The sequence below is a fragment of the Thermobia domestica genome, chromosome 16 (genome assembly GCF_964235325.1).
Source record: "Thermobia domestica chromosome 16, izTheDome1.hap1.1, whole genome shotgun sequence".
Classification (NCBI taxonomy): Eukaryota; Metazoa; Arthropoda; class Insecta; order Zygentoma; family Lepismatidae; genus Thermobia; species Thermobia domestica.
In genome coordinates this window covers 98,104,915-98,120,206 of record NC_137469.1, presented here as the reverse complement: position 1 = coordinate 98,120,206, position 15,292 = coordinate 98,104,915, and the positions used below count along the sequence as shown (strand labels likewise).

General features: G+C 35.9%; 1 protein-coding gene across 2 annotated transcripts in view; it reads left to right on the top strand.

The window, feature by feature from the left end:
- LOC145673263 (uncharacterized) overlaps positions 1 to 15,292 on the top strand; it is a 190,224-nt gene that overhangs the window by 111,645 nt on the left and 63,287 nt on the right. The gene's annotated exons all lie outside the window — the stretch shown is intronic.

Here is a 15,292-nt window from a genome sequence, read left to right as displayed (position 1 = left end):
TGCTTCTTGTTTCATTAGCACTGGAGGTTTTATTGGGAAAGGAAAACTTTTGTTATTGAACAAAATATTGCACTTCAAATGAATCAAATTAGGATTACAATACATAAACACCGTTTGCCATAATTATTTACACTAGTGATGGGCATCTCTTCGTGGCCAAGTGGTTAACACGCGTGTTTTCTAGGCACATAGTCCCGGGTTAGATCCCGATGATGGTACCTTCCTGGGATACAATTTTTAGTAGTGGTTCTGATACTATTTTAAACGGTGGGTACTGTCTCATATAGCCTCAGAATGAAAGCGGATGTTAAACTCCAATCAATTACAAAGTGAATCGATATACAGCTTGGGTAAAAAGTAACTAGGTATTAAGAAACTGTAATAAATTCTGTAATATTGATTCTTATTTATCAGCAAAACATGTACACATGTCCTTTGTTAAATAATAAAATAAAAGAATGTTAAATCTCAACGAGGGCGCTTGTGTTGTTAATCAGCTTCCTCAAACGGCCAAGAATACACTTGATACTTCTTGAAGGAAGGCAGTTGGGATGTTGGCAATAATTTCGTGAATCCGTGACTCCAATTCATCCACTGTGCGGGGTTTGAACTTGTGCACTTTCTCCTTAGTATAGCACCGCAAGAAAAAATCACATGAAGTGAGATTTGGAGTTCCTGCTGGCCGCTCGTAAGATCCAGCACGATGATTTGTGTTGGCTCATAAGCAGATGAGCGGGCCGCCATTTTTGTTTTCATTGTGAGTGCTCAACGATTGAAGTAAACGAAGCAAACAATGTAATATCTTAATAAATGCTTTATAATATACTGTTTTCAATATACTGTTTATAATATACTGTTTTCAATATGAATATATAATACTATAATTTTTATAGAGGATTAAAAATAGCTAGTTATATTTCAGAAATAAAATTTTGAGGCGAATATTCGGATCCAAGAGGAACGGAAGTAGAAAATGGCGGAAACTTCATAACGAGCAACTGTATAGTTTATACTATTTAGCAAACATTGTTAGGATCATTAAATCTAAGAAGCTCAGGTGGGCAGATCATATAGCCAGAAAGTAGGTACGCTTTCAAAGTTTTAACTGGAACCCTTTGGACCCCACTGTAGTGGTTCCAGGTAAAAGCACACACTCCAAATAATCTCGGAAAATACTATAAAGGTTAAGAAATTTGTGAACCGAGTTTTGTATTGATAGACAGAATAGGTATGAGGGGAAAGCGTGTATTGGTATACAAGTTTTATCCTCATATCTATTAAGTCTATCAATACAAATCTTGGTACACACATTTCTTATCTCCTATAGCATTTTTTGAGATACGTTTGGATTGTGTGCTTTTACCCGGGGCCACTCCAAAGGGGTCCAAAGTTGATGGAAGGGATTTCTGAAGGGGATTTTCCCGATATTCTCAAAATTTTCCCTCTTCAAGTACGTTATGGGCTCTAATACGTAGCACTTCTGGAAAGCTTGTTTCATGCTGAAGGAATTCCAATGAAGAGTGTTGATGTAATAGCTATTTCACTGTGTGTCTACTATTTTCTTTATACTAACAGGGTTAATGGGCCCTAGGGACCTACTCCGTTGACCATGGCACCTGTTTTTTGTACATGAACATATCTTTGTTACGTTTATCGAATACACTAGGTTTGATTTGAATGTCCTGATGACACGTTCATGTCCGTTCCTCGTCAGGATTAGGCTAGGCTCCTCTTTGATCGGAAAACAAGAATGAATTTGATTAAACTCCATCCCTCTGTGATAAATACAGTAAATAAAATTTGTGTGGTATAACACTTCCGAACACATAAACAATTTTTGTTTCCTCCTTTCGAGGGATTACGAAACAGAAAGCATTGACTTGGTGAAATTTAACGCCTGCAAGTCTTAATGCATGTAAGAAGTTATAGGAAGGTTCTGCTACCTTGAAATGTGAACTTACTTATACCTTCTTGTACTGGAAAGTAGAAGGAAAATAGGAAGAGGTAGCTTCTGAAGACCTAGTAGAACTGACCAAACGTTAAGAAGGGTGCAGAGGCGGATCTAGAAGATAAAAATTGGGGGGGCAGCCAGAACCCGGACTATGATAAGTTTATCATAAGTTTACTATAAACTTTCAAAAATATATAAATAATAGCTTAAATTATTTTTGTTACTCATAAAACTGGGGGCCTAGACCCCCGGCTCTGCACTAGATCCGCCACTGCGTTGGAACGTGTGTTATTTGCACTATTAGATGAGCTTCACACTGAGGATCTCTTGTCTGGAAAGGCCATTTTTTATTCGATTCCCCGATTTTCGTTTTATTTCTTAGAACATAGGATAGCATCTTCCTTTTCCATTAGCAGAAGACAGGTACTTTACTAGATACAATCTTGTTTCAAAAAAAATCCTGGCCCTCTTTTTCAATTCTATATTCTTACAATCGTAGGGAGGAAATCGTAATACTTGGAGTAATGATATCAATAGACCAATTAATTCCTTCTTTGAATAAGGATACAGAATTTTTCAAAGTCATGTGGATGAACAGTTTTTTGACAAGACTATACATTGTCAAACTTATGTGTGAACTTAACCTGGGTCCTCCTCGTTGGTCTAGTAGTTAATATCTGTGCCTTTGGTGCACGGACTCCCTGGTTCGATTTCCAGTGCAAAAGTCGAACGCATTATAATGGTTCAAATCCCACTTTAAATTGACGGTATTGCGTATATAGACCCTAGTGACGCTGTTGACAAAATAAATAAATAAATAAATAAATAAATACAAACCAATCAATTGTGTCTAATCTACACATGACAAACTATACTCAGTTAACACCCTACCTACGTGCAGTGGTGTCATTTAGCCGATTCACTCGAATCGGTTGTTAATTTTCTTCAGGTTCCCAAAACCGGGTAACATTGTCTCCACCTCTAAATCCAGTACTTACGAAAAAAATATCAATACGAAAATTTAAAAAAAAAAAAAATAACGCCTTCGTATACAATTAGTTTGGTGAAGATTTGTGCACAAAATTTGATAGCTCTAAACAGGGGCGCTGATTTCTCTGTAACTTTGTGGGAGTTAGCATTCAGATGCAGAAGCCATATATACGTATTTTAAGACAAACTGAATTCAAAGTATGCCAAATATTATGTATTCATAAATACAATGCGGGGTCCTACATGAGCATTGAAGGGCCCATGCCCTCCATGATCGGTGCCTGTGGTTCTAAATGAGTCCTTTCTGTGCTAAAATTTGATGACAGACGAACATACATAAACACACACACTCACGCAATATTTTGTGTTATATCTATACAACTCCAGACACAAGACTGTGTCCACATTCTTTTCAATGTAATACGCATTGAAGCATAAAGTTGTAAACAACAATTCATAGTAGGACCGGGAACGGAATAAAAACTAACTGCCTTTATCATTTCAGTAATATAGTAATCATTTACCATGATGGTGTAAGCAATTTTAATTAACAGAGAAAGAAAAACCGAGACATCTTTTAAATACTAACTGTTTTGTAATATTCTTTTGTTTTTCACACACGAACCATACAACACAGAGATGAAACAAGCCAATGTTTTGTGATAAACATTCGTTGTACTTTTATATACACGTCTGACATTTTAACCAAAAGGAACAATTAAAGTATCACTGAACCATCTCAAATACTAAATGCTAACAAAATATACATATATAGTTATTCATTTGTTTTGGGTTTTCACACGATAAAGGAATAAAGAGGACTATATTTAACTTAACAATAGCAAGAGATAGAAAAGAAGAAACAAAAAATTGTCCTGAATTACGTTTGCAGGCATTACCGGAAGATGATGTGTTTTCTCTTTTTTCTTACTTCATATTACATAATCCGCAAAGAAAGAAGAAAAAAGCGTGAGAAAATCACATGGAATTAACGTAGACGAACACACAACGGATCTTTAATTGAGGCAGAAGGAAAACTTCTCAGGATATGGACGACTTCCATGAGTTTTTTCCTTTTCTTAGCTCTCCTGAACTACATAATATAAGAAATGCAGTTTCAACTTATCTCTCTTGTTACTTGGTCCGCCGTATTTTGTCCATTCATTCGTTCATTCATTTTAATCACCCACTGCTTGTGTATTTCGTTTCGTAACTACTTTCTCTGTTTAAAAAGAAAGGAAAAAAAGAAGTTTGCTTTGGAAACAAAAAGAAAATTAAGAAAATAAACCTATACAAATAAACAAATGAAAAAAACAACAACGTAGAGATGGTACGCCGGAAGTTGCATGATCTAGTTTGCCTGCTTAATTATATTCAGAGACTCGACCAACAAATAGTAGTACGTACTTCGCTCGAAGTCTTACTCTCAACCAAGTAAACATCTTTGGTTCCTCAGCTTTGTTACGTCACATTGAGAAAGTTACACCTTTGGTCATCCGTTAATGAAGCAACTATTATATATTTTATATGTGTGTGTTTTCAGTAGCTTATTCCTTTTCTGTTTGGACTTGTAAACATTTCAATGGTACATACAATAAGCTCCCAATTCCAATATTTTGTCTTCTCTTTGCAATAGGACATCTTTCCCTCTAGTCCGTCATCAATTAATCCACTTCCTTTTGAAAACCCTGCACAGGAGAAGAAATTAGCGGCGTAAAACTGTGCCATGAGGTCCTACGTTGTTAATTTTCTTATAATTTCTTTGCTTCATTTAGTCAGAACATTTTTTATTTTATAAATTAAAGTTACTGCGGGGGAATGTTGAAACGCATGGCCGCCCGCAGTTTTTCCATGGATTTGGGAGGTGTGCTCAGTATTTGGGAATACATGCCAAAACATATTAATTTGCTCTTCCATATTAATATACGAAGATATGTTTAAAAATACGGTGAATAATTTTATTAGAAACAAAGTGCTAATGACGGAATTTGATTTAATCTCCTTCAAAGTACTGTCCTTGGCTAGCGATGAACTTATCTCAATGATGAATTTATGACTGAAAGCACTTCTGGAAGATTTCTTTTGGAAGGGTGTTTAGCTGTAATGTCCGGCCTTCTCAATGTCAGGAATGGTGTCAAAACCTTTTCCTTTAAGCACGGTTTTAATTTTTGGGAATAGCCAAAAGTCACATGGTGCTATATCTGGAGAGCACAGCGAATATGGATAGACAGGAATATTTTTCGGCCAAAAACTCAAAGATCAAAAGCAAGGTGTGGCGTGGCTCGTTTTTGTGGTGAAGAAGGGAACCATTTGCTCATTGAATCGGCGGTTAAAATGCTTTTTTTACAAACCTATACGGAATGTTTAGTTCTTCGGAAAGCTCACTAATAATCATTCGCCTGTTTGAACAAATAATTTGTATCACTTTTTGCACGTTTTTATCTGTTTCTGACGTCAAAGGACGTCTCGATCGTTGTTCGTTTTCAAACTACTCCTTGCCGCTTTTGAATCGTTCATACCACCTGTAAACAGTCTTTGATGCCACTATCTCATTGCCATACACTGATCTTGACATTTCGTGAGCTTCTTTGGCACTCTTTTGCGGCTTAGAATAAAACTTAATGTTGGCGCACGACAGACACTCTTCTGCCTCTGGAAGCCAGCTAACATGTCACAACTCGTTCAAACTCGACACTGTACTAAACAAGGATGTTATATAAGATCCTTGGTGCTTAAGGTTTAGGCTACGGGCTTACTTGTTAAAATGGATGGAATATCGATAGATGGCACTGTGCAACTACATTCACTGTACTTTTTGATCCCCCCTTGTATTTATATTAAATAACATAGTATTATACGTAATTTAATAAGGATATGTGCTTTATTGTTTTATACAGTATTTAATTTTATTACTTACAATCAAAATGACATACTTTCCTCCAAATGATATTTTCCCAATGAAAATAATTAGTTGAAAGAAACTGATATTGAACATTCAACGATCTCCTAACATTTTGGAATCTAATTCTCAAAAATATTATTCTTGAGTAATATTAGTATAAAACTTCTCAAAATCAAGTATTTTATAATTGTAGGTATACTGTATATCATAAAATCATGACAAATTAGAGGTATCAACATTAATATTTAGAGTTGACTTATAATATTATTCTAGTATTTCTACGTCACAAAATTTTACAACTTGTAAAATACATATTACAAGACTAGTAGTTTTGAGAAATAGTATTTTACATATTTATAGTATCTAACCGATATACAGTATTTGCAGAGTTAGCAACTTACTTGTATACTATTAGTACTAACATGCAACGTTGGACTTGTCCTAATTCACAGCAGATTGCAGTTGATTACATGTTGCAGTAATGTACTCTATCCCCGCATACTTCTGAGATTTTGAAAAGCTTTACGGTCATTTTGGGTATTGTGGGCAGATCAATAATATGAAATGGGACACGGTGGCTCAGTTACAGAGCACTTATCTCTGGTGTGTGGGGTCCCTGGTTCGATTCCCGATCAAGTAAGTTTGTGATGGACAACACCGTGTCCTCCGTGGGTTTTCTCGGCGTACTCCTTTTCCTCCCACATTCTTATTCTCCCAATTCTTCCATTATAATTCAATTCGCTTAATTATCGCCCCCCCTTTAGCCTAAAGGACATAATCGTTGGATGTTAAACTGAGAAAATGCTACAATACTAATTACCGTAAACCCATTATATTAGCGATTTGCACATGAAACCCATTTTTTCACTAACATTTTGCTTAATAATTATAAATTTGTCTTATTGAACTTCGCGGCTACTTTTCTTAACGCTCATTCATCTCCCATAAAGAAACCTGACTTTTCTCGTAATTATAAATAAATTTGCGGTAGTTATCACTTCAAAATTTGTATTTGCTCTTCAACTTTTCTTAGACCGAAAAAAAAAACGCCCTTTGCGGCTGTTGTTCGTAATTGACACTATTGTTTCTTGTTTATATTTGTTTTTATTTTATTTTATTCTCAATAGCTGAAGCGAAATGAGAAATCCTGTTTGGTTCGACTATTCAGTCACGTAGAAGCAATGGGTTCCCTTTAAAAAAAAAAACTGATCTCCCGGAAGTAATTTGGGTGTTTTAGTAGTTGAGAAGATGGTTCTCATTAACCATCTGCCATAGCGCATACTGCCTTTCAATTCCTGATCTCCGTGAAGGCCGTTTCGTTTCTTTTCCTCCTACTAAATTCTCTTATTACTGTTATTTAAGAAGAAAAAAGCTTATTGAAGGTTATTTGAAAATAACTCCAAACAGTGATACATCAATAAAATTCAGTAATAATGAAGTGAAGTGAAAACTTATAACTTAGTGACGACATGTCCGCAGTATTTTACATCATCCCTCAATCTTACTAATAGTCTAGGAATATATTGTAAAATCACTTCGAAAATTTCAGTGGTATAAATTGTCTCAAGAGCGGTTAGCGTACACATCTTTGGCGTGGGAGACCCGGGTTCGATTCCACGTTAATCAGTAGGTCCCGTCTTATATAGCTTCGCTCCTGAAAGAGACGATAAACTCAAAATCAACTCAACTCAAGTTGTCTCAAAGAGCAGTGGTGTAGTTATTTAATTGATTGTATGGAATAAACACCATTTTACAGCACTAAGGATATATGAGCAGCTTGGGCAAACATGATGGTAAGGACCACTTCCGATGAAATTGATTTCTTAGGCGGAATAGGTTTGATCGGACCACAGAAGAGTAAGTAGGTAGTTTAATTTTCGGAAGTATACCTACAGATGGCAGGAAAGCTTGTTTTGTATGTGTCATTACATTGAATTGCAGGGTATGATTAAGTTTCTTTCCCATTTTACATGAAAGTTAGAAAATGTAACATACCATTATGTTCACTCGAGTCGCTCATATAATTATTACCAGGCACGTACGTAGGAATTTATTTCGGGAAAGATCCAAAACTATAGGGAGGGGTCCAAATTTTAATATGAAGATAAATTATATTAAAAGTTGTAAAATCACCCTTGAAATTAGAATAAATTTACAGAAAAATCGTAATTTCAAGGGAGATTCGGAACTCTCCCCCTGCGTATGTCCCTGTATAATACAACATCCACCCTTTGTAGTGACATTCAAACCATTAGTTTCTCCGAGCTAAATATCTTAACCGGGCAGGGCGTTCCCAGTGGGTGCGACTTCACGGTCCGGACTCCTCACCCCCGAAGTTCCAAACCTTTCTGTCAATTTATTCTAATTTTAGAAGTGATTTTACAAATTATAATATGATTTATCCTCATATTGAATTTAAACCTGCCCCCCAAAAAGCTCTGGATCCCCCTCGAAATAAATTCCTGTCACCGGGGATGCAACTTGGTACTGTTACGCACACAGAAAACACACGCATTAGTCAATTTCCCACGAAGAAGCAATGTCATAAATGTTTAATTCATTAAAAATTCATGTTACAGATTTCTGATATCGTTTTATAAGGTACAACAAAATCTTTCTATATTTAACCCACTTAAAAAAGGATAAGATTCTCAATTCCGCTCGTAGCTCCCTCGTAGCTCAGCGGTTAGCATACACGTCTTCGGCATGGGAAACCTGGGATCGATTCCCGGAAGGAGCTCATTTGATTAGGAATTCTCACGTTAAGCTGTAGGTCTACGTCTCATATGGCTTCGCTGCTGAAAGAAACGCTAAAACCCAAAATCAAATCAAATCAAATCAAATCAAATCAAATCAATTCGGACTGCTTTTATATATATATATATATATATATATATATATATATATATATATATATATATATATATATATATATATATATATATATATATATATATATACATACTGTATTTTTGAAAGTAAACTCTCTGAGACTATAGATAAGGTATCAGTGTACGTTTCTATAACATTTGTTGTCAAATTATATTTTAACATCTGTAAGAAATTTTGCTATTTTAATTTTTATGACCACATTACCCAACATTATCCTATATTTCAAAAGTTCATAAGGATGAATTCATATATATATATATATATATATATATATATATATATATATATATATATATATATATATATATATAGTCTATGTGTCTAGTGTTGAGTCTAAGCAGATGGAGTGGGTCAGTGGGTCATGGATCAACAGGACGTAATCCACTGCGACCCACCACCCACCGTGACCAACCATTACTCACTCTGACCCACCAACTGGTCAGAGTTTATCACAGTTGGTCGTGGGTCGACTCACGCATCTCTGGATATAAGTTCATTGATTTTGATAATTTTTAGTTTTCGAAAAAGCATACTTTCCCAATGGTCCCACATAAATTTCATAAGGATCTAATCATACCCTTCAGAGTTACACCATGAAATTTACCAATGGCTGACAGTGTTCATACCATAATCGTGTGTATGTTTACGCCTAACTTCGACATTGTTGCACCGAATTTGATTATTCCTTTTGTATATATATATATATATATATATATATATATATATATATATATATATATATATATATATATATATATATATATATATATATATATATATATATATATATATATATATATATGTGTGTGTGTGTGTGTGTGTGTGTGTGTTTGTTTGTTTGTTTGTTTTACGCATGTTTCTTAGACTGACCCACTTTCTAGGAAGTTAATGCTCTACCTTTACTTTAAGTATCTAACTAAACTAGTGGGGTAACAAAGAAGTGGAAGAATTAAATAAATTTAAAGAAAAATGACTGATCTCAAAACGCACTAAAAACCAGAAAATAAGTTTTAAAGAAATATATATTAACTGTCTTTAACGAAAGCGCTAAAGGCAATCCATTTCTATTATAAATAAATAAATTTGAAGTCAATGCCAAACCAAACAAATTAATATCTAATATAAAATTAGTTTCGATTATAATTTTATGAGGCATTAATTTGTTTGGCTTGGCACTAACTTCAAAATTTTCTTTATAAATAATAGGAATGATTTTTTTTTTTCAGTTTTAAGGGCTTTATTATTATTATTTTCTGGTTTTTAGTGCTTTTGTTGAAGTCGGTTTTACTTTCTTTATATGATCATAACTTCTCAACCTTCTTGGGGATCCCGTTTTATAGGGTAACCCAGACTGAAGTGTTTCTCTTTTAATTGCATGGTGACGTGATGCTCTTTTTCTCCTGTTTATTTGTTGAAGTTTAGCGGTCATTTTTAGCTCCAAGGCTACGTAAAAGGTGAACCTACGAGTTCAAAGTAGAATCAACACCACATTAATGCGTTTACGGAGAGAGTACGCTCACTCAGGGACGTAAATAAGGTCCACGCAAACCCCGCATTGCGGGGGCCTCAAACCAATAGGGGGCGCCAAATTGTGATGTAGGACGTAGAGAAGGGGGCCCCACTCCACATTATCTGCAAGAGGACCCCCAAGCTTTTAGTTACGCCATTGCGCTCATTTCTAATGTGAAGAGTACTTGTTCAACCCTAGGACATATAAACTTGTAGCAGACAACGATGTGACGGTGGATATTTTAGAATTTTCCAATTTCTCCCTTATATTCATTCACTTTGTTCGCTTTCTGTAATCTATACAACACAAACGTGAAAATCGAATTTGCATCCTGTACCAAAATGATGAAACTTATAGCCATCACAAAGAAAAAAAAAACGTATTAACGAACCACATCTAGGCTTTGTGTCCAGTTAAAGAATATCCCCCTTTTTCTGTAACCTAGTTGGCTCTAAAGATAGCACATTGAATACCACATTAGAGAATTTTTCTCCCTCAATGTCATGGCATTTTATTACGAAATATATATGTAATAAAAAGTTCCAATGTAAAACATGTCAATATTAATAACTAAAAACATGAACAAGTAAAATTTTCACGAACCAACTAGAGGGTTTTACCCACCACACATTTTACAACGTGAGTTGTCTACGCATCACATCACGCGGCTCCCAAGGTAAAACAGGCGTGTAAGTTAAAACACGCTTTATTAGGCCTTGAGCTCAGATATATCAGTTAATATAGTAGCCCTCTGTTGGGGGGGCTTCAACCTCTTTTCGCAAACAGATCACATGGAATCTTTTGGATTTTGTAAGGATTATTTGCTCGGTTATTTAAAATCAACTTAAGAAAAGATTGGGAACAATTTTTGCCACCATCAGTTTTCTGACAAAGTGTACAAAACATTATACGAGATCCCATTATAGCCCTTTCCCACAACATTTTCTCGCCTACAAGACGAGGAAGTTAAGTGCAGTATATCCTAATTATAAAAGAAAAACAAGACAGTTTGTGCGTCACACTATCTTCGAAATATTATATAACTTTGCTTAAGAGTTTAGCAATGTTGGTTCTAGGAAGGTAAAACGACACAATGAGAATTCCTTATAACAAGCAGAAATTGTATCAGTGCGCCATGCTAATTCCTAATAGTAAATAATCATGCTAATACACGTCGCTGCGTACAGTATCACTTCCCTGCCTGACGCTATTAGAGGTCAGTGGGTACACTATCACTTCCCTGCCTGACGCTATTAGAGGTCAGTGGGTACACTATCACTTCCCTGCCTGACGCTATTAGAGGTCAGTGGGTACACTATCACTTCCCTGCCTGACGCTATTAGAGGTCAGTGGGTACACTATCACTTCCCTGCCTGACGCTATTAGAGGTCAGTGGGTACACTATCACTTCCCTGCCTGACGCTATTAGAGGTCAGTGGGTACACTATCACTTCCCTGCCTGACGCTATTAGAGGTCAGTGGGTACACTATCACTTCCCTGCCTGACGTTATTAGAGGTCAGTGGGTACACTATCACTTCCCTGCCTGGCGCTATTAGAGGTCAGTGGGTACACTATCACTTCCCTGCCTGACGCTATTAGAGGTCAATGGGTACACTATCACTTCCCTGCCTGACGCTATTAGAGATCAGTGGGTACACTATCACTTCCCTGCCTGACGCTATTAGAGGTCATTGGGCACACTATCACTAATATAGGCTAAGGTATAATAATATATAAGTAAGGAATTATAAGGCTAAAATATGTGGTGATTGGATGCAGTGGCGGTTCTAGCCAGGGACTGGGAGGGCCTATCCCCTCAGTTTTTTGAGAGATAAAAATAATTGAATCTATTATTTAAATATTTTTGAAAGTTTATAATAAGAGTTGCCTCTTATTCTTTGTTAGAAAATTTTTGAAACATTAGATATAGTTTCAGGTGCAGTTTTTCCTGTTGTGCAATGTGTAGAAACAATACTTATAATCCAGGATGCCAACGTGCAACATAGCCATAATGTCCATCAGAAGAGAGTTAAGTTGAAAACTTCTGCAGGATTCATGAAATATTGTACACTCATGATGTACTATACCTATCATAGTCTAGGTTGTGGCTGCTTCTCCCCAATTTTTACCTTCTATAGTGCTGCCAAAATGTCTTGATCCGTGGCAAAAATGCGAACTAAAGCTCAACCCTCGACACACCCACGCGTTGAGCCAATAAGGGTTCAGCTGTTGCTAAGCGAGAGAAAGGGAGTGGAATTCTTTCAGCCGATAGCAGCGCCTGGAACGGAAGATTAGGTGTCAAGTCAATGTGGTATATCTTTAGATCCGCCACTGATTGGATGTCCGTCGTATGCGATATCATATATGACATACAGTTTGATATTATTTGATTAAGCTGCTACGATATTGAGCAAGTTGTACCTTTAGAGCAAAATTTCAGCTGTGTAAATTGTTTCTTCTCTCAAAGTAAATAAACGGAATCCAGCTGAGCGACACATTCTAAATGAATACAACTTTTCGTTCTGCACGTATTTTTTGCACAAATTAAAAACAGTGAAAGATATTGCCCAAGCTACCCAATTTACACTCTAGCGGCGTGTGAGGTAAATGGTGACAAGCAATAATTATAAAAAAAATTGAAACATTGAATAATAGTAAGATCTCCATGTTTTCATTGTATCCTCACGGTTTCTTAAAAACAAGAAAGAAAAACAAGTTGACTATTTAGTGTAATGTACGATGCGAGGTATTTGGTCGTGAAGTAACCATTGGCACACAGTGAAAGTATGGAAGATCCGCTAAATGCGAAGAGAACATTTTTAACTTAAGACTACGGTGACGAAGATGCTGTAAAACGGGCTATGAATTGATTTGACTTTTTTTGAGGAAGGATAAGGTGCGCGGGAGAAACGGGGGGAGGTATTCTTTCGTCACGACTTCGCATCGAAAGTGAAAGGCACTCTATTTGCACACAGAAAAATTATGTGTAAAGAAGAAAATATTACTTGATTTGGAAGACTTTTTTTTTTTTTTTTAAGCAAAAATTATTTCATTACATGCAAACTTTGAAGGTTGTTGCAGTCAGGTTACTGAGAGGTTACATTTTTTCGCCTATATATATTTCTTTCTTTTGCCAAAGTACTATTAAAAGATCGTGGGAACGGAAGAACATAACTCACCCACGCCACGCTCGATAGGATACACATGATGAGTATAGCTCACATTTCAATTACATTGGCAGATGATATAGGCAAGTTTTGAAGGTGAACTGCTTTTCAATAATAACGCAATATTTCTCACCTTAGTGATCTACTTTCAGAGTATTAGCGCCCTTTTTGTCATTAATTTACGCAAAGTATAATCAATGGACTTAACTAATTATGTTGTTAATCTATTACATGTTTTAGTTTTGCAAGGTGCGTGAAATAGGTATATTTAGGACAAATGTATTGTGTTCAGAAAATAGTATAGGTCAAGGTTAAATGCCAAAGAGTTCCGCCTCTTCTACATAGGATTGAGTACATCGTGAATCACATAGATATCAGTCGTAAATTTAATCTTACTTAATCAGTTTTAGAGGGAATCTGGGCTACTTCAAGTAAATGGTTCCAAGCAGATATGGAGCAGAAGGTAAGCCTTCTGGTGTCCAGATTCTCTTCAAAAATTCAGTCTGAAATGTATGGCTGATATCTGTTGAGTAAAATTGTCTGATATCAGTCCCCATGCAATAATAATAATAATAATAATCCTACCTTGAGTGCATGAGGTCCTTGGTTCGATCTCAGCTCGCGCCAAGTGAACTTTGTGATGGACAAACACCACATGTGTGGGTTTTCTCGGGGTTCTCCCGTTTCCTCCCACTTTCTTGATTCCACAATTTCCTTCATTTCTTATCATCACGGTCTCCTTTAGCCTAGCCGGCATAACCATGGTACGTCAAACTTAAAGATTTCATTTCATTTTTTCATAATATAAATCCCTGGATGTTTTCTTCTAATTTTTCAACTAATATTTTCTTATTCTATGCATACCGTGTACGAATATAATGCATATTTTGAAGTTACTGGTGATAATTGCTTAAGAGCTGTAATAACATAATGAAATCTGCTTCCTCTACGATGGCGATATTTACATAAATATACGATAATTTTCATATATGTAAAGATGAAAAAGATATACTCTTCATTTAGATCAGATCACTAGTTTCATTGGCTGTGTGAATGCAAATCTCTACAGCTTCAGAGAACTCAAATGGAAGCAGATACTTTAATCTTCTGCCCACAGATATGACCTGCAAGCTGAAGAAAATGAATGTTGTCTAACTTGTAACTGACTGATTGTGGAAGTTTTGATGGAATGAGAATGTGAGGAAACGGTAGTACCAAGAGAAAATCCACGGAAATGATGTTGTCTATTAGAAACTGACACAGCTTGCGATGGAAAAGAGCCTCTCCGCACCTGAGGTGAATGCTTTATCACTGAGCCACCTTGCCATCTCCTCCTCATTTTCAAAATCCAAATACGAGGATGGGGTGATGAAATCAGTATCACGCGTGAACTAAGTATTTAAAAAAAAAGTCTTATGAACCTTGAATCGCAATGTATATAAAGATAGAACGAGAATTTATCTCGTCCACATCGGGCATGACATCCGAATCCGGTTGCTTGGTAGCAGCCGCCTTATCGACTAATACAATGGCATTAATATTTCAAACAATTGAAAATTGATAAATTATATGGACGCAACTGTTATAGTTTATTTGCGTAAAAGAGTACGTACTAGGGTAACTGATGAGTAGAAAAATTACGTGTGTAACTTCACATCATGTAGTCGTCAGCAAGTAACATACACATAATAAGATCAAGTCGTTTAAGATGAGAAAGTCACGTCCTATCTATGAGGAATGAGTTTAAAATATATAAGGTTATGTTTGGGAAGTTCACATTAAAGAGACCTTTCAGCATTGTATATAGCAATAGAGCTTCTGTTGTAGCATATAACAATGTAGAATATTAAAATAAAATAAATCCGTCCCAGCATATAG